The following is a 6000-nucleotide window of genomic DNA, read 5'->3' as shown; positions in this document are numbered from 1 at the left end:
GCTGCCTTCTCAGGCCTCTTTCTGGCTGCTGCCCTTGTCTTCAGGAGGGAGGCGAGTGCTGCTCGGCACTCCTCTGCAGACATCTCAGCCACTTGCCTGTCCAGGCTTTCATCTTGTCCTTCTGCCCCCTCGTTGTCAGTGCTGAAGAAGCCTTCTCCAGCATCGCTTGGCTCAGCCCCTGGGATCTCTTGCTGCATCTGGGTGGCCTCTGGCTGCCAGGTTGTAGCTGGATGGAAATCACCTTTGATGTTTTCCATCGGCAATTCAGACTGGGGCAGATGTGAAGTTCCCCTCTGTTGAAGGCCTCTGGTCACAACAGGGGAGCTTCTCTCACAGGTTATTTTGGAGGGCATCTTGCCTTTTCAACAGCTCCTGGAGTGGAGTTCTGCTACCATTCCCTCTGCTACCATTCTGTGGAATTGGGATTGTAGAAACACCCAGGAGCATAGAAGAGTTCAGAGGCAGATGCATAAATAAATGTCTTAAACGTATTTATTCATATGATAAATCATATTAACTATGTACAACAGAAATCAAGTCTCATGAGGAACAAACATGAAAAGAGAGAGATGGAGAGAGCAAGGTGGAAAAGGTTGGAGGGGGTAAACCCCTCCTTTCCACATAGGGGTGGAGACACTCTCTGCCTCCACTGGTGTCTATATGACACATGTGCCAATGGCTTGCAAATACTTGACAGCTATAAAGAAGTGGGGGTCAAATTATTCTCCAAGGCACCGGTGGGCAAAGCAAGAAACAATGGTTGGAAACGAATCAAAGAGAGAAGCAACCTGGAATTAAGGAGAAACTTCCTAACAGTGAGGACAATTAACCAGTGGAACAGCTTGCCTTCAGAAATCATGGGCACTCCATCACTGGAGGTTTTTAAGACGAGACTAGACAGTCACTTATCTGAAATGGTATAGATTCTCCTGCTTGACAGGGGGCTGGACTAGAAGAGTTCCAAAGTCCCTTTCAGCTTCTCTTCTCTTCTCTTCTCTTCTCTTCTCTTCTCTTCTCTTCTCTTCTCTTCTCTTCTCTTCTCTTCTCTTCTCTTCTCTTCTCTTCCCTTCCCTTCCCTTCCCTTCCCTTCCCTTCCCTTCCCTTCCCTTCCCTTCTCTAAAATCTCTGCAGAAATGTCTTTGGACAATCCTGGTACAATGGCCTTGAAACAGAGATGAACTCCACTCCCTATAGTTGGCAATCTAGTGGAGTAAAATTTGCAGGGATTGCTTTACCATATACATACATAGATACATACAGAGATACAGAGATACAGAGATACAGAGATACATACATACATACATACATACATACATACATACATACATACAAGGCTAGAAATAGCCATTCTAAAGTCATGCTGAAGTCATCCAATGAAGCTTAGCAATGAGAATTCTTTATCAATAAACAACTTCTCCAAGATCAATTCCTGTTGACTATATGATCATAGTCATGACGGCAATATGGAAGTGGTATCTTCTTCCAGAAAGTTTTTTCAAAGTCCCAGCAGAGCTTCTATCCCTGGAATTTCCTAGTGATCTCTGTCCAACTACTAATTATTTACAATCCTTATAACATAGAATCATAGGATTGGAAGGGACTTTAGAGGTTTTCTAATCCAACCCATTGCTAAGGAGGAGAATTTATACCATACCAACCAAATGGTTGCTAGTCTCTTCTTAAAATCTTCCAATGAAGGAGCACCCACAACCTCTGGAGACAATGTCTTTAAACTTTGAAAAATGCTTGCTTCAGAGTCTTTACACTGATACTAGCCTGAATCCCCCTTAAAGCATAATGGTACCCCGAAAGGGGGCTGTCGGGGGTGCTGAGCCCCAGCATCTACTTAAACCTTGGGTGGTGTGAAGACTCAGTGAAAACGGAGGCGAAAGGAGAGATCAGAGGGGGCCGTGGGAATGGATACTCAAGGATTTACTGACACCCTGCTTTCTCCTTCTGAAGAAATGTTGCGAGCCATTGAGGCTGCAGAGGAAGCCCGAAGGCTAGGTGCTCGGCCCAAGGAGTCGGGTTCCTGGAAAAGGTGCCAGTCTGACCCAATTCCAGAAAGAAGACCAGAGGAAAGACCACATGGACATTGTCCAATTAAGTCGCTCCCTGAGTCAGAGTGGAGAAGAGGGACAGCTATTGGATCCTGAGACTCCTGGGACTGGAACCTGTTGCCCCCAGTGCAAAGCCAAAAGTTAACCTGGCTCCTGGAGCATTTCGAACGGATGGAAGTAGGAAGTTACTTCCCAACCCCTCCCAACCTCCACAAGTGGGATGGAGCTTAGTGCAACCTACATTCACCTTCCCTGATCCAGGACCTGGTGGAGGAATTAGTGGGGCGCAGGCACCTCTCTACCTCGCCAGGGGTGAAACAAGCAGATCAGCGCAGCCTGGCCATCTTGCATCTGGGAGAGATCAGACACAGCCAGCATGGGGAATGCAAAACCCCCCTGTGGGGGGCCCTCACCAGCCTGCCTTTGTGCTACCTCCTGCTGAATGTATACCTTCAGGCTGGGGGTTCTATCCTGGCCAGGGGTGGGTCCAGTGCCAGTGGTATCCAGCGTCATCTGCTTCAGTTTTCCAGGGATCCCCATGGCCCCAATATGGCCCAGCGATCCCGGCATCACAAGGGGGGGCTAATCCAGCAGCTGGCTGGAGTACCCCCCCCTGCAGCCCAGCAAGCAGCTCAGCAGCCAGCCCCCCTCCCCCAGAGGCCGGTTGGAGTCCAGCAACCACCAGCAGCTCTGCCACAGGTTCCAGCTCAGCTACCCATTACCTGGCCCCTGCCCAAGTTCCACAACAATGTCCTGCCACAGCTGCTCGAGGTAGAAGGGCTCCAAGGAAGGCCCCAGATACCAGTTGATTCACCAGACAAGCCGTAGAGGTTCCCCTCCCCACTGAAGAGAGTGAGGAATCTCTGGCCAAAGAAGCCCCTCCCGATGAGGCTAGCAGAGAGGAAGACCCGATGGTGAGTTCACCCACCCACCCCCCTTTTCAATTAAAGTGAAACTGGTGGTGCCAGAGACAGGAGAGCAAGAACTGTCAGCAATAATAGATACAGGCTGCAGCAGATGTTTAATTGGACTTCCAATTGTTGAACAATTGGGGATCAGATCAACAGCCTTAAAGTGCCCAATTAAATTTCACCAGGTGAATGGGACATTAATTGGAGGGGTCCCCGCCACCCATATTAGAGAATTGGTTAGATTAGAAATCAGAAGACATCATGAATTTATACGATTTATAGTAACCCCAAAGATGTCAGACTCTGTCATACTGGGCCTGGCTTGGCTGGACAAATGGGCCCCCACCTTCAAATGGGAAGATGGATACCGGAAAATCATAATGGGTGTCAGCCCACTATCCTGTGCCCCTCCTCCCAAGGAACAGCCTACCCATAAGGGCCAGCTGCCAGAAACAGCAGCTGCTTGTTCAGACAGGCCTCCAGGTGAACCCCAGATTCCTAAGGTTTATAGAGACTTAGCCAAAGTGTTCAGTGAGGAGGAATGTAACCTTCCCCCCCCCCTCATTGGCCCATGGATTGTGCCATTGAATTAGAACCGGGATCCAAGTTGCCAAAATCTAAGATGTACTCCATGACGCCTGCTGAAATGACCGAGTTGAGGAAGTACATTGACACCAACCTAGCCAGAGGGTTCATCGAGTGGTCGCCTCAGTATTGTTTAAGGAGAAGAAAGATGGGGGGCTGAGATTATGTGTGGACTTTAAAAATGTAAACTGCATTTGCATACAAAATACCTACCTACCTACCCCCTACCACTAATGAAAGACTTGTTGAACCACTTGTCAAAAGGCAAGATTTTCACCAAGTTAGATCTAAGGGAAGCCCATTACCGGGTTCGCATAAAGGAGGGAGATGAATGGAAGACTGCTTTTAACTGTCCCCTGGGCAGTTTCCAATTCCAAGTCATGCCTTTTGGACTCCAAGGGGCCCCCACAGTCTTCATGCAACTGATCAATGACATTCTGCATGAGCACCTGTATAAGGGGGTCCTTGTTTACCTGGATGACATTCTTATATTCAGTGAAAATATGGAAGAACATGTCAAATTAGTCAGGCAAGTGCTGAAAAAAGCTCCTAGCAGCCAAACTTTATGCAAAGCTGTCAAAATGCGAGTTCCATAAGAAGTCTTTGGACTACCTGGGATACAGGGTATCGAATTAAGGAATTGAAATGGACCCGGAGAAGGTGAAGGCGGTGCTAGACTGGCAACCCCCACGAACCCGTAAGCAACTTCAAAGCTTCCTGGGGCTTGCAAATTTTTACAGACAATTCATCCTTTCCTTCACAGAGGTTGCTTTCCCCTTGATGGAATTACTTAAAACCAGTCTGTCTCCCACCAAGCCAAAAGCTAGCCAACTCCTAGTTTGGACAATGGACTCTCAAAAATCCTTTGAACAATTAAAATGCCTATTCGCAGTGGAGCTGATCCTCCAGCACTCTGATCCAAATAAACCCTTTGTGGTCCAGGCTGATGCGAGTGATGTGGCGGTGGCTGCTAGTCTACTGCAAAGGAATGCCCAAAACGAACTAATGCCGTGTGCTTACGTATCGAGAAAGTTAACTGACACTGAGCGCAAATGGGCGGTATAGGAGAAGGAGGCTTTTGCAGTGCGATGGGCTCTCCTATCCTGGAGACACTTCCTAGAGGGGGGTAAGGAGCCTTTTGAAGTGTGGACTGACCACAAAAACCTTGAGGTGCTGAAGACCCCATGGAAGCTTTCCCCCAAGCAGGTTTGCTGGGCTCAGTATTTCAAATGCTTTAACTTCAACCTGAAATACATTCTGGGGGGGGGGACCTATTAGCTGATGCTCTCTCCCATAAGCCCCAGTTTGACAGCCAACGATAAGAGATAATTCATGCCATGATCTCAGAGACTCAGCCAGCAGCCCAAGCCCACACTAGAGCACAAACATGCAATAGTTCCAACCTCCCTGAAGACAAATTGACAGCAGAGCTAAAAGCAGCCCTCTAAACTGATTCCTGGTTCGAGGAAAACCAGATGGATTTACCCCTAAGAGAAGGATTGGCTTGGAAGGGGAGTAAGATTTATGTGCCCAGCAGCATGCAACTCCTGGTGCTAAAGAGAGGTCATGATTCTCAACTTTGGATTTGACAAAACCCTCCACTTGACTAAGAGACAATTCTGGTGGCCAAGAATGAAAGCTGATGCAGAGGACTATGTTAAAACCTGCACCACCTGCACCACCATGAAGTCCAGACCAGGGAAACCCCCTGGGCTTCTTCAAACCATTGCCAAACCCACCAAACCCTAGGAGGAGATTGCAATGGACTTCATAGTCTAACTCCCTGACAGCAGAAGGAACAAGGTGATTTGGACTGTCATTGATTTATTCTCCAAACAAACATACTTCACTGCCTGAAACAGATTACCCTTGGCCAAGAAGCTGGCAAAGCTTTTCGTGAAGCATATCTACAGACTACATGGGGTTCCAAGGAGAATAATATCAGATCGCGGGGTCCAGTTTACTGCTAAGTTCTGGAAGGAGTTCCTGCGGTCCATTGGGTCATCCCAGGGGCTTAATTCAGCTTTCCACCCATCGACTAATGGATCTGCTGAAAAATTGAATGCAATGGTGGAACAATACATTAGATGTTATGTAAATTATCAACAAGAAAACTGGGTGGAGTTATTACCTTCACAGAAGTGGCTTATAATAATGCAGTACACAGCAGTACTGGGTTGACTCCTTTTCAAATAATTACGGGCATGAATTTTGTGCCGATGCCTGAGTTGCCTAGAGAGCCACCCACTTCCATGTCCCTAACAGAATGGAAGACCTCATTAAAAAAGGGTTGGGAGAATACTAAGAAAACTTTAGCTGAATCAGCGGAAAAATATAAGGCCCAGGCCGACAAATGCCGGTATCTCCAACCACCTTTCTGAATAGGAAATAAATACCTAAGATTGAGGTTACCTAGCAAGAAGTTTGGATCCAAATTCATAGGT

The sequence above is a fragment of the Pantherophis guttatus genome, chromosome 9 (genome assembly GCF_059756535.1).
Source record: "Pantherophis guttatus breed Tessera chromosome 9, ASM5975653v1, whole genome shotgun sequence".
NCBI classification, from domain to species: domain Eukaryota; kingdom Metazoa; phylum Chordata; class Lepidosauria; order Squamata; family Colubridae; genus Pantherophis; species Pantherophis guttatus.
The sequence above is the reverse complement of the archived record's forward strand: the minus strand, read 5'-3'. Positions refer to the sequence as shown.